Raw genomic sequence first — 21,890 nt, forward strand, 5'->3', positions numbered from 1 at the left:
GACATCACCAGAGCAAAATATTCCGTTACAGTATAGTTGTAATGATTTTATGAACTACTTTAATGAGAAAATAGAAAGCATCCGTAACACAATTGTAAATGTACACTCTTTTATGGTGTCTTATGATTCAGCCTCAATTATCGCCCCTCTGGAACAACTACACCGCTTTACAACTATAGGACAGGAAGAGCTCAATAAACGTATCATTGCATCGAAACCAACAACATGTTTATTAGATCCAATACCCACTAAACTACTGAAAGAAGTGTTACCTGTAGTGTAAGAGCCTCTTCTCAATATTTTTAACTCGTCTTTATTTTTAGGTCATGTTCCAAGAATATTCAAGCTGGCAGTAATACAACCTCTCATTAAGAAACCACAATTAGACCCAAATAACTTAGCAAATTACAGACCCATTTCAAATCTTCCATTTATGTCTAAAATACTAGAAAAAATTGTGTCCGCTCAATTGTGCTCTTTCTTGCAAGAAAATGAGATATATGAAAAATTCCAGTCAGGATTCAGACCGCATCATAGCACAGAAACTGCGCTAGTTAAAATTACAAATGATTTACTTTTAGCTTCTGACCAAGGCTGTATCTCAATACTAGTTCTACTCGATCTTAGCGCTGAGTTCGACACTATCGATCATAAAATACTCCTGGATCGACTACAAAACTACACTGGTGTTCAGGGACAGGCATTAAGCTGGTTTAGATCGTACTTATCAGACCGTTATCATTTTGTCTGTTTAAAAATCAAAGATAACGTCAGTAGACTATGGAGTGCCGCAAGGATCGGTGTTAGGCCCTCTGCTATTCTCAATATATATGCTCCCACTTGGTAATATTATAAGAAAACATGGAATTAATTTCCACTGTTATGCTGATGACACTCAATTATATATTTCATCACGGCCAGATGAAAACACTAACTTATCAAATTTGACAGAGTGTCTCAAAGATATAAAATGCTGGATGACGCGTAATTTCCTGCTACTAAATTCAGATAAAACGGAGGTATTACTTATTGGTCCAAAAAACTACCCACAAACTCACTTACAATACAACTTTAATATAGAAGGATGTCCTGTTACTTTATCCACTACAGTAAAAGACCTGGGTGTTATACTAGACCGCAACTTGTCTTTCGAAAATCATATTTCATATGTTACAAGAACAGCCTTTTTCCACCTTAGAAACATTACAAAGCTACGTAACATGCTATCTGTTTCTGATGCAGAAAAGTTAGTTCATGCATTCATGACCTCGAGACTAGATTATTGTAATGCTATATTAGCTGGCTGTCCTGCATCCTCAATAAACAAGCTACAGTTAGTGCAAAATGCAGCTGCTAGAGTTCTTACTAGGTCAAGAAAATATGATCATATAACACCAATTTTATCATCTCTACACTGGTTACCTATCAAATTCCGTATCAAAGTACTATTACTGACCTATAAAGCCCTAAATGGTTTAGCTCCTGTGTATTTAATGGACCTTCTATCGCCCTACAATCCATCGCGTTCTTTAAGATCACTAAATTTGAGGCTTCTGGTCATTCCTAGGATATCTAAGTCCACTAAAGGAGGAAGGGCGTTCTCACATTTAGCTCCAAAACTCTGGAATAGCCTTCCTGATATTGTTCGAGGCTCTGACTCGCTGTCCCAGTTTAAAACTAGATTAAAGACGCATCTCTTTAGCCAAGCATTTACATAATGCTTACCTTTTATACCACTGCTGAATCAGATCAAATGCATTTAATATTATAAAACTTGAAGAGTCTGTAGGTTATTTGTATAGGTTGCATAGTATTTACAGTCATTACGTTCCTGTGTATATTGCGTGAATGACGGGTGGTTGGGTAGATATTGTGTTTTGCGGTGGGTGGTATGCCATACGGAACCGTTGCCACTGAACCTGCTTTAACGACGACAGTGGGGCTCGACAGCCTTAGTCAAACGGGTCGGCGCGTATGGTTGGGCTGCGGAGAGATTGTGAGATTGTGGTTGGGTCTCAGCAGCAGGAGGGATGTAGAGGTCAGTAAGCACTAAGCAGGGCTGAGTTGAGTGGGGGACGGAGGGGGGTGACTCTGGGACGCAAGAATCACTGTCTTCATGTTTTTTTATCATTTACGCCCGTGTTATGGAAATCGTTATGAACAGCAGCTATGCTAATTATTTTCCCTTTTTGCTTTTCTGCTGTTCCCGCGAGTCCCGAGAAAAACGGCGTTCGTCAGCTCCAGTTTGTATCCAGCCTTTCGCGGAGACTTCAGATACCCCAATCACAAAGCCTGTGAAGAGACGACTCAACACCGGCGATATGGACCCTCTATGGTGGACGGCACTGATCCTCAACAACTCGTCTCAACACCGGCGTGATTACTTGGACTTCCAAAAGATGGAAATGGATAAATATTCTAAATGTTCCGATCCAATCTGCCTTGTAATGCTGCCCGAATCATAAATCATGCACTGTTCCTTCATTGGCCAGAGGAGAACTGGCCCTCCGACTGAGTCTGGTTTCTCCCAAGGATTTTTTCTCCATTCTGTCACCTGATGGAGTTTTGGTTCCTTGCCACTGTTGCCTTGGCTTTTGGCTTGCTTAGTTGGGTACATTTAATATTTAATATTCAATAATATTATTGATCTGCCTTACATTAAGGTGGACGTTGACTCAATTTTATTTTAGAAACAAACTCTGTTATATTATTTTCATGTTATCACTGTGAAGCTGCTTTGATACAATCTGTATTGTAAAAAGCACTATATAAATAAAGGTGACTTGACTTGACTTGACTCCCATTCATTTTGGCGTCACTTTGACAGCGAATAACTTTACATCTGAGGCGTCCAAAGACTTCATTTGTCCATTATTTATTTCTAAATAAACACGAAAATGTATAAAAGGCTCCATTACTTTGTATCTTACGTTATGGCCCCGTAAAAGCCGTTTTTGTTAAAAACAGGCTAACGATTGCGTCATAACCACGCGACTTTATGTCGCACAATAGAGACATTACCGTATAGACAGGAGGAGAAGCTCGCAGGCAATCTTTTACTGTCTATGAGGCAATCGGGGGGACATAGAGGCATAAAATCAAGGGAGAAGCCTATAGATAGAGAGTCCATAAAAACAAAGGGTACAAAATATTTCAACAACGTTTTTGAGGAATTAGGTGATTCAGATTTGTTTTGCCACAGCTACTACAAGATGTACAACTGTCAGACTGTCGTCACGCTCAGTTTGAGCCTGAGCAGTCGCTCAGCCATCAGACAGGAAGTGAAATAATCGGGCTTCAGTCTTCTCCATTGAAATCAATTGGGTCGCTGTGTCCATTTCTTTTACTGTCTATGGTTACAACTAACAGTAAACAGATACAGACTTTATGCCTTTTTCGGGGGGGGGGGGGGGGGGGGGGCTATAAGTCCGTCAGCAGTCGTGGGCGAGGCCTGCGTAATGTGACGTCACATTGCTCAGAAAATGAAAACAGCTTGTTCTATGAGACTGTTGAGGTTTTATGGCTATTTAAAGGCCCACTATGTAATTTTTCGCAGCTAGAGGTCACTTAGCCCCAATTCCGATTTTTTGCTCATATGTGACACAGATTGGATGTGTTCTAGGAAAAAAACGCATGCATTCGGATATTCCGATATCGGTTTCAGGCCTCGTTCATATGTGGAAATAAATTATATATAAATCAGATTTGTGCCAATGCGACTGTCATGTAAACAGGCAGATCGGATTTTCTGAGGCATTAGCCTACGTCTCTGCGGTTTAATGACGAGAGAAACCCCGATCTGCAAAGGGACGGATGGTGTCGTCGTAGGAGAGGAATGTGGACACACGTAACATATCAAAGGTTGGCTTGCTCATTATGCCATAGCTTCTGTATTGCACAAATTTTATTTCTCGTGCCATTTATGCCAAAACTAGTTTTTGCGTGCATATGATACACAGTTTTCACCTGCATAAGATATGCACTTTATGGCGTGTAATACATACGCACTCTCCATACCCCTAATCCTACCCAAGGGGTTTACCGTGTGTATCATATGCACGCAAAAACAATTTTTGTCGTATAAATGGCACGAGAAATGAAATGGTATAGATACCCACTTTCATGAGATCGTGTTGTATGTACCCACCAGTCCTGAGATCTCTCTCGCACACAATAACTGAAGCACAAGCACATGCTGCACGGATGGCCCTTTTTGTCCTCCTCCGCCTAAAAATCATGATGATAGATGGGAAGTTCGCCAAAAATCACAAAGCTAGCATCAAGCATATTTTGTGTTCGTCAATCTGTGCAAGAACCCCCTTTAAGCATGCGCGATGTTTCAGATATAATATGTCAAGTGTAAACGAATGAATCGTAAATGGGTCACAATTGAAAGAACGTGTAAACAGACGGTCAAAAAAATCGGATATAGGCAACAAATCAGGATTGGGCATCAAGACCTGCAGTGTAAACGAGGCCTTATTCAAAACAAAGGCGCAGCTTGATGACGCCGTGATTTCGGCTCGAGAGCAGTTGAGCTTTTATTATGCCGCAGACGACCTCTTACGCTTCTTCAGGTCATATATGTTTGAGTGTGTTGAAAGTTATGTTATAATGCTACTCTGTGTGTTCGCTAATACTAGAAACTTGTTACACACTGCAGTATGCTAGATCAATATTAGGTATGGTAAAACATAGTACTCACGGTAAATCAAGAAAACAAGATTTAAACACTCAGACTAACTGTGTTGAGCTACAATGATTAGCTTTCTGTCAATGAACGTATCCAAACAGAGCTCACCTGTCTTATAAAACACATAATATATTAAAGCATATTTGGTGTTCGAGGGTAACGCGACTATGGTGTCATTGCTAGGCGCCCTGGTTAAAATTGCTTATTTCTCTGGATTGAAACATTCGGGTGGGTCCTCCAAAAAGGAGTGGGTGGATTTTTATCATTACAGGGTGGTTGCGCACACTGCCAACACACATTTATGTTCAAACACCATGTAAAAGTAAATTTGGCATAATAGGTCCCATAATATGGCCATTTTTCAAATTTTAAACACATTTGACAGATACTATCCAAAGGTCTGGGAAAACCCGGTACTGAAGGCTCGGACTGAAAAAAAGAGCAGTGTGAGACAACAGATACATCTTTCAAATCCATCACACACACAGGGACATACGCTGGCAAATCTTTAAAAAAGCAACAACTCTGTCATGGCAGATTTGTTTTCCCCTTGCAGATGGCTCATATATGTTACAACTTGTACCCTTAGTCTTGAGTCCTGCTTACATCCTCATCCATATTCATCATGTACACAAGGAAATAACTGAGCCATTAGACACTGAACTTCTTTACCAAGTATAAAAAAATAACAATAAAGCAGAGTTTAAATTAATTATCTTAAAGGTGAATGTCATCCTTGTTTAAATCACTGAGGCAGATGTTTTTGTTTTTTTCACAAAGACTGGCCTTTGTGGCTAAATCTTAGGTTTCCATTGATATTGCACAGGGGAACTGGGACACCCTTGTCCTTTCAAGAGAATGTTCAGATCTCTGTTGCTAACCTGCTAGGAAAAAGTCAATTAAGAGTAAATTAAGCCACGACAACCAAAAATGCAATGAGATCTCATACTGTCAATGATCTCTCCAAACTTACAAAGTCCTATAAATGAGACTAAAACAGCATTCAGATCCACTTGAAAAGTGCATGTTACTTCATCCGATCCCTCCAAATTCTATTATGTAATTTTCCAAATAATCTAGGAGGCACCTCAGTGCTCTTTAGTAATAAAGCTCTTTTTTCTCTAGGACCATCAGAATGTATGACAGATAGATTGAATCAGCACTGTTAGTAAAATACATGACTTAGCTTGTTTCTCATCATGTCTCCCTTGGCAGCTGACGTAAAGTGCATGAAAGTGTTCTCCTTGTTTTCCACCAATGTCCACAGCCAACTAATATCATATCTATATCTGTCTTTCCTACAGTCTCATGTGACCGGTATCACGGTAAACTGTATGTTCATGTTGACGCCTAAGGCATCAGGTTGGTTCTCTGAGGACCACTGAATCAAGGTGATAAAGAACAAGGAAAAATCAAAAGCAGAGCACCAGTCCATGCAATTAACATACTGTAGGACTATGCAGATATGAAACTCTGCACAGAGGGTCTCATCTCAAAAGAGAGCATAGATCACCACTACCCCCTATTGGTGCAATGGCAAAACAAAGAAACACGAGTGTTGTGTGACACTGTTGATGGTGTTTATTGCTCTCAAAGTCTTACACAGTGCATTAATAAAGCCAAGTATTGAACAGAGATTTTGATGCTTCTAATGCTTTTTTTTCCAGAATTCTATAGCATATAGGAAACCACTACAAAATATCAATAACAATACAGTGAAAAAAATATATCATGATTACCCCACTGAAATAGCCGTATCTTGATGACTGGCTAGTTTAAGCTCATCTCCTAGCCTGATCCCCTCTAAATCCCCTCTAAAAATAGACCAGTACGACCAGGCTGGGAAGACTAGCTAAAAAAATAAGGCTGGTTTTACCTGCTTTTTCCCCTCCAGTGGGGTACACTTTATTTTACATTATTTTATTGATGCAACTATGTATTTTTGACAAGTTTTGACTATTAATATTTTAAGAAGCACACCAACAACACAGACACCATGCTAACTTACAGTATCCAGTTCACATATCATCCAGGCACTTTAATTGTTTCACACTAAAGCCATGATGAAATCGGAACCAGAAAAACTTTCTTTCAGTCAGTTTGTGACTTCTAAAACTGGCCCAATCCGAGTTAGAAAACTGACCCAAGGCTTACTTTGCTGTCTTTCTAACAGGCTTATGAATTATGAGTATTCCATCTAAAATACCATGGAATTGTACAAGACAGAATGGAATAGGTTGAAGAACGAGGAAAATGGTTTCAGATTTATGGTTCGGTAACGTGTATGAAGTCAATCCATCAAAATTTTTGACTTATATGATGTGCCAATTAAACTATAGTAGTCATTAAAGTGGAAAGGCTATAAAGGTCCTTCTGTCATGTTCAATATCACTAATGCAAGCTGACATACATATATTACAAGTTAAAACACTGCACTTGTCTAATTTCAGGGCACATAAGAAAGACATTTAATAAAAATCATTGCAAAAAATCTAATAGTTTGGTTACACAAATGGTTATTTGTTCAGTTTCTATAACATTATTACAGTCTTTGCTTCAGCTTTTTCGAATCTTTTTTGCAAATAGACTATAAAATAGACTATAAACCTCTCTAACCTTTCGCTGGAATAACTTAAATAATTTTCATGACAAAATCAGGTAGTATAGATGTTACCCCAGGAAGAATATTTTTAGGCTATGTGACATAACATTTTCAGTGTAAGACAATACCTGTATCTCTGAGGCGTTAATGGACAGGTTACTGAGTTTTCTCTGGAGACTGTCAGTATTCATGTGTGAAGTTCTTTTGAAGTATAAAACATCCACATCAAATCTGGAGTCAGCACAACTCACACACCCTGCCGGCAGAGCAAGAGAGAGGCAAAGTGAAATGCTGCTTTAAACTCAAGATCAGAGGCAGGATTTTGTTGCTGCTGTAGGATACATCTCTGCACTCATTTACTGTGCAGTTGTTTAGATGTCAGCGGGAGTTAAGTGAACATGCCAAACCTTTCTTCAGGAATACTGCCAGAGGTTGTTCAAGAAGAAAAAAAACTTTCCAGGTAGCACAGAATGGGGGGGATTTTAATATTTTAAATTCTAAAGCACAACCATTTTTTGTTGTTGATTTTTTAAGGAGATTTGTTGTCCAATGCTTGCATTATTTGGTACAAATAAAATGTTAAATGGCAAACTCATGTTTCCTTGTTGTTTACCATAATAAAATATGAGGGCCGTTATTTTGAAATCGAAAGCGAGGCTCTGGTGGGAAGAACCCCGGAAGTAAAGATAAACAACAATGCCTTGGACTACCAACCTGAAACTGCTGCCACGATTTACACTATTGGATGTTAATATCCAATATAGGATGTGTATATAGTTCGTTTCTGCTTCTTTTTTTACTTTCTGATATAAAAAAATATATTTTATTTATAAATGTATTTCACTGTATATAGTCTAAAGTATGAAAGACATGTAGTACAGTTTTATAATAACTCATTTCTACATTAAACAAAGGGTTTTATAAAGCCCTATGTTGTCGTTTTTAAAGATTCCAGTTTTCTAATAAGTGTCAACCGGTTAACAACAACTTGAACCGGTTAACGACTCGGTGACTGTGACATCAGTTAGGCTATTAAAAATCAAATAAATTATTTATCCACCACCACATTGAGTTCATGTTTTAATCTGCGTATCTAAGTTACGGGATAAAAATAATTTCAAATATTAACACTCACATATAGGCCTAGGCTAGCTGCATAACCATAAAAAAAATCACTGCTGTTAATGTGCAATTATATTATAATAAAATTAATAAAATACCCAGCACAGAAGTGGTATGAACATGTAAATACGCTCTTGAGCACATAATACTATTTGCTATAGATCGACATAATAGCTAACATCTGTTTCAGTAAAAAAATAAATTTAAAAAAATCACATTTCAGCACAGCAATGTTTTTATTCCCATTGTATACACAAACTCCAATGACCAGGGCTTGTAATAGCCTATTACACATTAAAAGTTCGTTCAAAATAACCATGCATTAATGCAGCATATTTATACCTGAGAATGCTTTGACGCGTTTCCATAACGCATGCCTATGGGAACGTCTGCCAATTCCACCAACTGCGTTAAACTTTGCCTATAATTTGTATTATTTAAAATTACTTTTCAAATTCCAACGCTTGTAGAAGGTTCGTATTGGCAATGCTGATCTGGTAGCCTTGAATAAATTAACTTATCTAAGAAAATGATTCCTAAAACTCATCAGTTAAAGCTCCAGTCGACAAGCCTGCAGATTGAGTGGACTTAGGCAAAATTTTGAATGTTTACAACTCTCATGGTATGGCGGCAAATCAATGCCAATAATAACCGAGCGCACAACTGATGTTGGCGCGCGCGGTAAATGACTTTCGCGAGAGAATAACAGATCTACACGCGAGGAAACGGGAACTCGCGAGCTCATTCATACTCTGCGCGCGCTCATGACATCTCCTCTGCACGCAATACAAGCCTTCGCGCGCACGCATGATCATTTCACACGCTCTCGCCCGCACGCATGATCATTCCACACGCTCTCGCGCTTGATCTGCTCTCGCCTGCTGCTTTTGTTCGCTCGAACAATTTTATTTTTGACAGTTGAGGGGCGGGACTTCCTGTTTTTATAACCTTAAATGTCATTGGTTACTTCCCATTTTCCGGAAGTCAGTTGTGATTGGACGCCTGTCCAATGACTCGTAGGCTAATTCACTTGACTTGATACATCACTTAATTTGTCTTTTATTGTGGTTTATTAATGTGTAATGTGATTTAATGCATTGTTAATGTAGAATATATTCTAACCAGATACTTTATTAACAGAAAGTCTTACTAGTGTTTGCATTGTGTTGTTAAGAGATATTTACAGACTGTAACAACGCATTTCCATGGTTATTAGCATTGTAAATCTACCAAAATTCATAGGTATTTTTACATTTTGTATATATAACACTATCTAAAATATCTAAAAGAAATTGGAGAAAAATGTGAATGCAAAGTCATATTTGCTGTAGTTCACCACTACATTACCACTATACCCCCAACAGTTATTTACGTTTATCCAACCAAAATCAAATTGGATCTGAGAACCTCAGAATGTAAAAAGTAAAAAATGTCCATTAAATAGTTGTAAATATAACAAGGGCTTTGAATAAAAGATAAATTAATTGTTTATATCAATAAGAAAGAGTTGTTGTGTAAGCTTTTTGTTTTCATCCTGTGTATTACTATTATGTCATTTTTGAGTGGTTTATTATATTTTCTATTAAATGTAAAAGTGCTTCTGGCAGCATGAATGCCTTTTATTTTTTTAAGATAGGCTATGTTATGTTCAGATGGGTTGTAATCATTTATGCTGTGTGCTTGCCTCATACTTTCTCTTATTAAGTTGTTCTCACAACACATGCAAACAAAACGGCACTGTTTTTGAAGATGTCTTTATCACATTTCTGTCTTTATCACATGCTTGAACCTTACTAACTGAACAAATGTTACTGCAGGAAGTGGAGGGAAAAAAAGAATGTTTTACACAAAACTCTTAGTGACTTGCATGCAGACACCCAACTTTACACATTCATTTATAGATTTAACACTTAGTCCTGACCCTGGAGGATCCTGTTCTGCAGAGTAAAGCTTGTTCTCATACACAGATATGGCCTATTTATGAATGAAATTCATGCATGTATTTGTCATTTAAACTGATGCAAACAGGGAAAGAGAGTAGAAAAGATGTATTAACCTGTCGCCCCCTCTAGTGGCCAGCATTAAGTATTACGGCCTTCATTGCTCAGATTACGCAAATCAATTAGCCTGGCTAACGCCAGACCCAATCTCGTTGAGAATTGGGTCTGGGAACCACATGCGCAATTTCTCGTATTTGAGGCGTGGTTTCAGAAAGCCCGTCGCAGTTTATTGGGTGCTAAGAATGTCTGTCAAATATGCCTGTACGTAGCTCATAGCCAATTGTTTCGATTATACCAGATGACGTATGTAGAGCGACAGAAATTAGACAAGGAAGAAGTCTACAGACATAATGACAATAAGATATTAATAAATACCACTTACCATTTATATAGTAAGTAAGTAAAGTAAAGTAAAAGTTTATTTATATAGCACCTTTCACAGGTAAAGACCACAAAGTGCTTCACAACAAAAACAATTATATCATAAAATACACACACTAAAAGCATAGACAGTACATGATCATATCAACCCACAAGCAGCTAATTAAAATCCTGAACAAAAAGATGAGTCTTGAGTCTGCATTTGAAGGCATCAACAGAGTCAAGAGAGTGCATAGACGGTGGGAGATCATTCCACAACCTAGAGGCAACAGCCTGAAAAGATCGGTCACCTCTAGTACGATAGCGAGTGCGTGGAACAGTCAACAGGTTCAGATCCACAGACCTCAGAGCACGCACAGGGGTATAACGCTGAATCAGGTCACTAATATAGGAGGGTGCCTGACCATGCAAAGCTCTAAAAACTAAAACCAAAATCTTAAAATTTATCCTATAAGACACTGGTAGCCAGTGAAGTTCTTTTAGGATAGGGGAAATGTGAGACCTCCTATTAGTATGTGTTAAAATTCTGGCTGCAGAGTTTTGAATTAATTGCAGTCGAGAGAGCTCCTTCTGGTTTAGGCATGAAAATAAACTATTACAATAGTCTAAACGCGAAGACACAAAGGCATGAATGATAAGCTCCAAATCATTGCGTGAAACCATATTTCTAAGTTTCGAGATTTTCCTTAATTGAAAAAAGCAGTTTCTCGTCAGCTGCTTGCAGTGCTGCACTAATGACATATCTTTGTCCAGGATAACTCCCAAGTTTCTAAGACTTGGCTTAGCAGACTGGCCCAGATCACCCAGGTATTGTTTAATCCCAGGGATTACATCCTCCGGGGCAATGATCAGTGTTTCTGTTTTTTCTGCATTTAGCTGCAGGAAGTTATCACTTAGCCATTTTTTTAATTTCCACCAGACAAAGTAGCAAGGAGTTTAACTTACAGATCTCTGACGGCTTAAAGCAGCAATAAAGTTGGATATCATCAGCAAATAAGTGAAAAGAAACATCACTGAACCTTTGTATGATCTTTCCCAGAGGGATCAAATACAACAAAAATAAAACAGGACCTAGAACAGAGCCTTGAGGCACTCCACAGAGCAAGTCCGCAGACTCAGACCTTATTTGGTTAGCTGTAACACTGAAGCTACGCCCAGACAAATATGAGGTGAACCACTGCAGAACTGACCCAGACAGCCCTACTTGATCACTTAATCTTTTCAGCAAAACCTGATGGTCGACGGTGTCAAAGGCTGAGGACAGATCCAAGAGAACTAGAACAGTGTGTTTTCCAGAGTCAGCAGACATCATAATGTCGTTTGACACTTTCAATAAAGCCGTTTCGGTAGAGTGTTGTTTACGAAAACCTGACTGAAATGGCTCATGGATGTTACTATTGTCCAGGAAAAATGTCAACTGTTCGCAGACTACCTTCTCAATGATCTTGGATAAAAACGGGAGCTTAGAAATAGGCCTAAAACTATTAAAATCCGACGGGTCCAAACCTGGCTTCTTTAGTAACGGATTCACTATAGCATGCTTAAAAGCATCTGGAAAAACGCCAGTAGACAGCGAAAGGTTAACCATTTTGGTTACACAAGGGCCAATTTCTTCCAACACTTTTTGGAATAATCTAAAAGGAATGACGTCCGATGAACAGGAAGATGGCTTCATCCTGGTCACCAATTCGGAGATATCAGCAATCGTCACAGTCCTAAAAGTGGACCACTTGCTGGAGACTGGCTTAAAGACAGCAGCGGTACCCCACGGATTGGACGGGATTTTGTCTTTGATCATTTTGATTTTATTTGTGAAAAATCCCAGGAAGGCATTGCTGTCAGCTTCACAAAAAACAGGGATAACTGGGGCAGCAGGGCAAACAAGTGTATTGATCGTATCAAACAGCACTTTACGATTTTTTTTGTTTAATGTTACTAGATGACGGATATAGTCAGATCTGGCTTTTCCAACCGTCTCATTATAGGACAACACAAGATCCCTGAGATACAGCCTGTGCACCTCAAGGCTAGTGGATTTCCACAGGCGTTCAGTCTTTCGACACTGTCTCTTAAGATTTAAAATCTCTTCATTAATCCAAGGCCACATTTTTTCCCGAGTAGCCAAGTTTGATTTAACAGGGGCCACCTGATCCAGAATTTTTTCACAGTGATTGTTTAAACAGTGAACGAAATCATCCACATCAAGGCAGTCCATAACTAGAGCAGGATCAAACAAATCAGAAAATGTATCTGCAGTATTTGCCGTGATAACACGTCTCTGAGACCTAACTACTGGAAGCTTTGGGTCAGAGCTGAAGTGAAGATCAAACAGAACAATATTATGTTCGCTCATAAAGACATCATTTACAGATACGTTTAGTATATCTAGACCAAGTGTAAAAACTAAGTCTAAAATATGGCCTTTTTGGTGAGTAGACCCAGATACATGCTGCTTAAAATTAAAACTTTCAGTCAATGTTAAAAGTTCCATTGCAGGGCAAGATGAGCTGTCATCAACATGAAGATTAAAGTCCCCAAGGATTAAGACAGATTCCAGCTTAATTATAGAGGATAAGAAATCACTAAAATCCCTAAGAAAGACAGCAGCAGGGCCAGGAGGTCGATAAACCAAAATACAGTAGAAGGAGGATGAGAAACCCACCTTGACCATCTGCAATTCAAAAGAAGAGAATTTTTGGGGCAAGATTTCATTACATTTGTGAATGTCCTTGTGCACAATAGCCAGTCCACCACCGCGACGACCAGGGCGGGGCCTCCCAATAGCCGAGTAACCAGCTGGGCAGAGCTCATTTAAATGAATAAGCTCTTAAATATGTTAAATGGACTTCATCTACAACGATGCCTATCAGGTTGGTTCTATAGAACTCCGTGGCTAACATGTCTTGCCACTTTGCGCTCATCCAGGCCTCGGGACTGCCGAACAGAAGTTGGTATCGACCATTTTTAATCGCATTTTCTTTATCAGGACTCAGCTGAGTGGCAGAAATTCCAAGCTTAACAGCCTCCTGTAACTGGTCATCCATTAAGGCGATTAATGGCGAAACAACTATGACGACTGGGGTCTCGCGAAGCCCCATTGCCTTAGCCACTAACGGGGCTAGTTGATATATCAGACTTTTTCCAAAGCCTGTTGGTAGCAGGGCAAAAACATCATTCTTGTTTAAGAAATGGTTTAACGCCGAAAGCTGTTCTTTTTTCAAAATGAACTTGCATTCTAAACTACTTAGACATTGTTCTAAGGCTGCATCAAAGAGTAGCTTCGCGTCTTCAGCCATGTTAAATCGATATAAACAAACTGTTTCCGTGTGTCGCATAGATGTCGTCATCGTCTAGCTGCTCCCTCCCCGTTCTGTGATTGGTTCCCTAAATGAGGCGAAAAATCTGGCCATGGTATCCAGACTGCCTTTCAGCGTGAATTGAATCGCGCTGCGGTAAGGCAGTATGGGGAAACCCAGGCTACAAATCAATGGGATTTTTTGGGAAAGTAAGTCTGACCAGTTAGAAAAGATATAAGCGAGTCTAACCAGTCTGAAGGTCTGAGCCAAGTTTGGTGAAGCATTAAAGTTCTAGGCGGAGTCAATTTCTCACAATAATAATAATAAATACTAATAATGTTTAAATATATGCTGGCTTTCTCAAGCCAACATAATAAAGAAGACTCCCGAGACACATCGACCATTTCAGTATGTAATAAAATTGTATTAGTTTTATAATAAAACTAATAACATTTTAAAGGTATGTCGTGCTCTTAAACCGACATGATTTTAATTAATCCCAAACCCTGCTAATTTCGTCAGTATATTAATGTACGTTCACTGATTCTAGCGTATCTCTTTTCTGTCTCTTTCTTTTCATGGTAATGAGGCAAATACAATGTAGCTTACAAAACGTTAGATGATTAAGATCACTATATAATGTTGTAATAGCTACTTTGCTGGATTTAAGATGGGTTTAATAATTTGCTGGGTTTAATATTGTTCATCTGTATTCGTTAGCAAATTCTGAAAAGGCATTTGTAAGCTATAATTAATGCTGTGTACTGTATCTTAACTTACAAAGCCAGAACCCCTTTTACATTTAATATAAAATATAATGAACCATTTATATTATGTAAAAATGCATAAGAATTTTGGTAGATTTACAATGCCAATAACCATGGAAATGCGTTGTTACAGTCTGTAAATATCTCTTAACAACACAATGCAATCACTAGTAAGTCTTTCTGTTAATAAAGTATCTGGTAAGAATATATTCTACATTAACAATGCATTAAATCACATTACACATTAATAAACCACAATAAAAGACAAATTAAGTGATGTCTCAAATCAAGTGAATTACGAGTAATTGGACAGGCGTCCAATCACAACTGACTTCCGGAAAATGGGAAGTAACCAATGACATTTGAGGTTATTAAAACAGGAAGTCCCACCCCTCGACTGTCAAAAAATAAAATTGTTCGAGCGAACAAAAGCAGCAGGCGAGAGCAGATCAAGCGTGAGAGCGTGTGAAATGATCATGCGCGCGCGGGAGGGCTTGTATTGCGTACAAGGAGATGTCATTACTGCGCGAACTTCAGGCGTGTGCATGTGATTGTAACGTGCGCGAGGGGTGGCGTGTGCACGACCTGTGTTTGACAGTCAGATCTCACACCCCCCTGCGCTGATTGGACCCGATGATCCGGGACGGGTGGATTTTTCCAAAACAAATAACACACTCCAGGTGGAGTTAGAAGCTCGGTCTTTTTTCTAAAACCACTTTATTTATGTTGTTCTGTCGGATTATACTGTCGATTTCACTGAATATGATCAAAAAATTGTTGCCGACGGGAGCTTTAAGCCTATATATGTTTACCTTCTCCACTGACACAGACGAAAATGAAAAGACTATCAGTCAAAGTTCAGCTTTAGGAGGGGAAGAAATACGGCAGGATAAGCAGACTGAGAGAAAAAGAAAGATTAAAGGAGAACTCCGGGCAATTTTTAAGTTAATCTTGATCGTTAGACCTTTGTGGGTACTGACTACAGAAAAAAAAAACGAACCGGATTGGTGCTTGCTACGCGGAGCTGCGACCGCGAATGCCCAGAGCTCCCACCCAGCTAAAACGGCAGTTATGGGGGCATCGACATAAAGAGCGTTTTTGAACATCTTAACAGACACAAAATGCAATTAAAATGTCTGTCCAACATGAACAGGGACCCTACATGTGAACAAGATGCGTTTAGCAACTTAGCCATTGTTTCAACTCACCTAAATAGTCTTTTAGACGGCAAGCTGTAGTCTCGCGCTGCAGTCCCGTGCTGTAGCCGGAAAAGGTAAACAATGTCCAGGTGGGAGGAGCGTTGATCATGTGCGACGAGTCTTCGTACATGGAATGGCATTTTTCTTCAAACGGCCCCGCTGTGTTGAGTGTGTGTAGTCATCCTTGTCAAAGTGTTCACTGCAAATGCGGTAATCTTTAGCGCGTAGTACTTCTACGGGAGTTTGCACATCAAGTTGAAATACAACTAGCCACAAACTGCAGAATCTCGAGGTCATGGAAAGGAAGACGATGAAAATATAAGCTCTTATATTTTCGCATTCTGTTGTCACAATTCGGAAAGGCACAAACACGAACCATTTCTTCTTCACTTGTAAGCAACTCTGATCTTAACTCGTCGCACATGATCAACGCTCCTCCCACCTGGACATTGTTTACCTTTTCCGGCTACAGCACGGGACTGCAGCGCGAGACTACAGCTTGCCGTCTAAAAGACTATTTAGGTGAGTTGAAACAATGGCTAAGTTGCTAAACGCATATTGTTCACATGTAGGGTCCCTGTTCATGTTGGACAGACATTTTAATTGCATTTTGTGTCTGTTAGGAGGTTCAAAAACGCTCTTTATGTCGATGCCCCCATAGCTGCCGTTTTAGCTGGGTGGGAGCTCTGGGCAATCGCGGTCGCAGCTCTGCGTAGCAAGCACCAATCCGGTTCGTTTTTTTTTCTATAGTCAGTACTCACAAAGGTCTAACGATCAAGATTAACTTAAAAATTGCCCGGAGTTCTCCTTTAAGATGAGGGTATAGACAATTAATCTAATGTACACTGACATGGTTTTAAAGCTATTTATTATCCATTTTTTTGGCCTTCAAAAGTATTAAATTGCACATATGTAGGTCAGAGAAATCAAAATTTTCTAGGGGGAGCATGTCCCCGAACCCCCCTAACTACCTCACATTTAAATGCATATGGCTGTGGGGGGTGGGGGGTAATGTGGGCTGATGTGGCTACAGTGCCAGGGCTCAATTTTTGGCCCAGTGTTCAGCAATTTTAACATAATATCGTCATCATATCAGTGTTGATGGACCAAAATAAAACCATTCAAATATCAAGTAAATAAGTATTGTGATATGTGGTGCCACAGTGACACTCTTGTCCCAAAAGTATTGCTATACCACGATACTCAATATGTTGTCCCACGGTGAGTCATTTTCCTCTGTTGCACCTACACAAAATTTGAGGGTTCCCCCACCTACCAAATCCCACTTTAACCACTGTAGGCTAAATATCAAACAGTGTATATTTTATATCAGCAACATATTTTCGTGATATCGCCCTGACTTAAAACTGCTCAATAATAAAGCTTACAACATGACTCTCTGGACCTGCTCTCTTTCTTTTTCTTTTTCTTCTTCTTCTGACCGCTAATACCCGTAGCAACCACTCTTAGCAACGTAAACATATTCTCAATCTCACAGATATCGTTACTTGAAGAGTATTGTGAGAGATCGAGTAAGCAAGTGTAGGCCTATGCATTTACAGTAGATATAGCATCCTCCTTCAGGTCAGTCCTGGTTATATTCGTAATAAAAAAAATCCGTTTGAATGTCCGCTGCCATATCTTGTCCTTTTAATGGGGTTTTCCAGTATGAAGGTAAATTAGTAGCAAAACTCGAGAGCACGTAGATGTGAATTTGAGAACTTGTACAATAAATATTCGTACTTGTACGCAAACATTTACATTCACAGCTCCGATGTGAACAACATGAACAGGGCCCTTACATGTGAACAATGCGTTTAGCAACAGTAGCCTAAAGTAGCTTTATGACCAAATTGTATCGAGGTGAACTAGGCTCGTGCATGCTCTCTAGTGCAGAAGTGCACACGTTTAATAGGCGTTCCCTCTCGGGAGCAAATAGAGTGTTGCGCATGTGCATTTTAAATTTTTTTTATAAAAACAGAATATAATCCTACAAAATGCAGCGGGCTAAAGAAAACATTGTCGGACCATACCAGAAAACTGTCGTCCGTTCAAAAGTATGCTAAAGTTTTAAGCACCACACTCCTCGCTCTCTCTCATCTATCTGCATGCAATCGCAATTCATGTCAAGATTGCAATGCTGGAGTGTGTGCGTGTGTGTTTGTGCGCCCGCGAGAGAGAGAGGCGCGGGCGCGATCGAACTGTGTGTGTGTGTGTGTGTGTGAGAGAGAGAGAGAGAGAGAGAGAGAGAGAGAGAGAGAGGCGCGATCGAACAGTGGAAACATAAAACATACTCCCTCATTTTGTTCATAGAGGTTATCATTCAAACTGCAAAGTGTTTACTTATATTTAACTCACACTCGCAATAAAACACAACATTGTGCTTTTGTCACACTCTAAACTCTTGTCAAGCTGTAACATACAACTGTCACCCAACCAAACACACACAGTTTTAAGAGCAACATCCAACCCCATTTCAAAACAGTCTGTGGGTTACATCTTTTGGACATTAATCATATCGCATTGGTTTTCATTTCTTTTCTTCAGAGCAGTTACATATTCTACATTGATTTAAAAAAAAATCAGATGTGTTTTTAATGGTAGTATAATTTTATACGAAAATCAATTATTTACCATTCAGATGAGAATAAAGTTAGGGTTCATTAAAATTAAGGAAAACAAATATATTGATCCGTTCTTAAAGGATAATTCAGGTATTTAGCACTTTGAGTCTATTTTTTAGTTTGTTTTGGATGAACTAAGTTAGAGTGAGTGGCGGTTTGTGTTTGTGTTTGGAGCTCCGTCGAATTGATTCATTAATCCTTGCTTTTCTTCTTTTCAACTAATTTATAAACAAGCACTTTCTATTTTTATATCATGGGAACTTATCCTCGCTACTATTCCTTATAAAAAACAATCGGATTACTTTGATATCGCTACTTAGATCCAACTTTGCGAATCTCGGCTACTAGCCTTTAGTCCGCTAGCATTTCACGCGTGGCCTCGCGCCTACCGACCGTCTTATTTTACACCCGTTTCACTGAAAGGATACAGGTTATATCCAGCATTTCACTCCTAAATTAGTAGTGATATTGATAGTATCACTACTAATTTACTGTTCATCTGTTATAATGGCGAACATATCGGATGTGTGTCTAACGTTACCTCTGAGTGCAGGTGAGGACACATTCGAGCTGATTTCGGTACGATTGGAGCTGGAATCGGTGGAGAAACAGATCCGTGGTCTGCTGGAGAAACAAGCCGAGCTGCGGGATCGGCGATCAGCGCTTGAAACATCACGCGCCGATGCTCATAAGTCAGTGGTTAGTAACTTTTTGACTCCGACTTCGTCTACTCCGTGCGTTTCTCTGCCCAGGAGGACGCGATCATCTCTGGCATCATTCACTCCGGCACCGACACAACACCATGGACCCTGGGTGATCCCACAGCGAAAGACACGAGCCAGGACCAGAGCAAGAACCTCTCCGCCCCTCCCGGTCTTCGAGATCTCCACCCGGAACCGCTTCTCCCCCCTTCGCGAGTCGGAACGCGACGACGCCGTGATCATCGGCAGTTCCATGGTCCGTCATGTCCGCGCTACCTCAGGTAAGGGTACGGTGCGCACTCACTGCTTTCCTGGTGCTCGTGTTCTTGATGTCGCCGCACAGGTTCCCGAGATCCTGAACGGTGACGAGCGCATCGGAGCAGTAGTGCTGCACACGGGAGTAAACGACATCAGGCTGCGGCAGACGGAGGTTCTGAAGAAGGACTACAAGAGCCTGATCGAGACGGTACGCAGCACAGCGCCTGAGGCAACGATCATCGTGTCTGGACCGCTTCCCACGTACCGACAAGGACAGGAAAGGTTCAGTAGATTATTTGCACTAAATGAATGGTTAATGTCATGATGTAATGAACAGAAACTGCTCTTTGTAAATAATTGGAATCTGTTCTGGGAGCGACCTAGGCTCTACCGTGCTGATGGCCTGCACCCCAGCAGAATCGGAGCGGCTGTTCTGTCGGACAACATCTCCAAGACGTTACACACCATATGACTAGAAAATCAAAGTCCAAATCACAGTCTTTGCTGTGCCAAATTAATTGAAATAAGTAGTGTAGAACATTATATAGAAACTGTGTCTATTCCTCGTTTAGTGAGGCCATATAATAAATCTACTGTAGGATCTAGGGAAAATCTTATTGTAATTAAACCTGAAAATCTAAATATCAGTGAACAAAAACAATTTCTAAAACTAGGTCTTCTAAACATTAGATCGCTCACACCTAAGGCGGTTATTGTAAATGAAATGGTCACAGATAATAGCTTCGATGTACTTTGCCTTACTGAAACCTGGCTTAAACCAAATGATTATTTCGGTCTAAATGAGTCCACTCCACCAGGATACTGTTATAAGCATGAGCCCCGTCTGATCGGTCGTGGCGGCGGTGTTGCAACAATCTATAGAGATATTCTTAATGTTATTCAGGAAACAGGTCACAGGTTTAATTCATTTGAAGTACTTGTACTAAATATTACGCTCTTAGATGTAAGAAAGAAATCCCTATTATCTCTAGCCTTGGCTACTGTATATAGACCTCCAGGGCCCTATGCTGATTTCCTAAAAGAGTTTGCAGAGTTTCTCTCAGATCTATTGGTCAATACCGATAAAGCAATAATTGTTGGAGATTTTAACATACACGTAGATAACACAAATGATGCGTTAGGGACTGCGTTTACAGATTTATTAAACTCTTTTGGGGTCAAGCAAAACGTCAGTGGTCCCACTCATCGTCTAAATCATACACTAGACTTAATTATATCATATGGAACCAATCCAACTGATATAGATATTATACCGCAAAGTGACGATCTCACTGATCATCACATGGTAACTTGTATAATACGTACTGCTGAAATTTGTCATGTTGCGCCACGTTATCGACCAGGCAGAACAATCGTTCCAACCACTATAGATAGATTCTTAAATAGCTTACCTGATCTATCTCAGCTGCTCAGTGAACCCAAACAAACAGATGAACTAGAGGAAATGACTAGCAGTTTGAGCACCATTTTCTCTAGTACATTAGATATTGTTGCACCAATTAGATTAAAAAAGGTTAGAGAGAAAACTAAAGCACCTTGGTACAACAGTGCTACGCATGTTATCAAGAGAGAAACTCGTAACTTAGAGCGTAAATGGAAACAAACTAATTTAGAGGTCTTTAGATTCGCGTGGAAAGACAGTATGTCACGTTATAAAAAGGCTCTAAAAGCAGCCAGGGCTGAGCATCTCCACAAACTAATAGAAAATAACCAAAATAATCCAAGGTTTTTATTTAACACCGTGGCTAGACTAACAAATATACAGACATCACCAGAGCAAAATATTCCGTTACAGTATAGTAGTAATGATTTTATGAACTACTTTAATGAGAAAATAGAAAGCATCCGTAACACAATTGTAAATGTACACTCTTTTATGGTGTCTTATGATTCAGCCTCAATTATCGCCCCTCTGGAACAACTACACCACTTTACAACTATAGGACAGGAAGAGCTAAATAAACTTATCATTGCATCGAAACCAACAACATGTTTATTAGATCCAATACCCACTAAACTACTGAAAGAAGTGTTACCTGTAGTGGAAGAGCCTCTTCTCAATATTATTAACTCGTCTTTATTTTTAGGTCATGTTCCAAGAATATTCAAGCTGGCAGTAATAAAACCTCTCATTAAGAAACCGCAATTAGACCCAAATAACTTAGCAAATTACAGACCCATTTCAAATCTTCCATTTATGTCTAAAATACTAGAAAAAATTGTGTC

Source organism: Siphateles boraxobius, unplaced genomic scaffold (genome assembly GCF_051911475.1).
Source record: "Siphateles boraxobius isolate OS27281-9 unplaced genomic scaffold, OSU_SipBor_1 24, whole genome shotgun sequence".
NCBI lineage: Eukaryota > Metazoa > Chordata > Actinopteri > Cypriniformes > Leuciscidae > Siphateles > Siphateles boraxobius.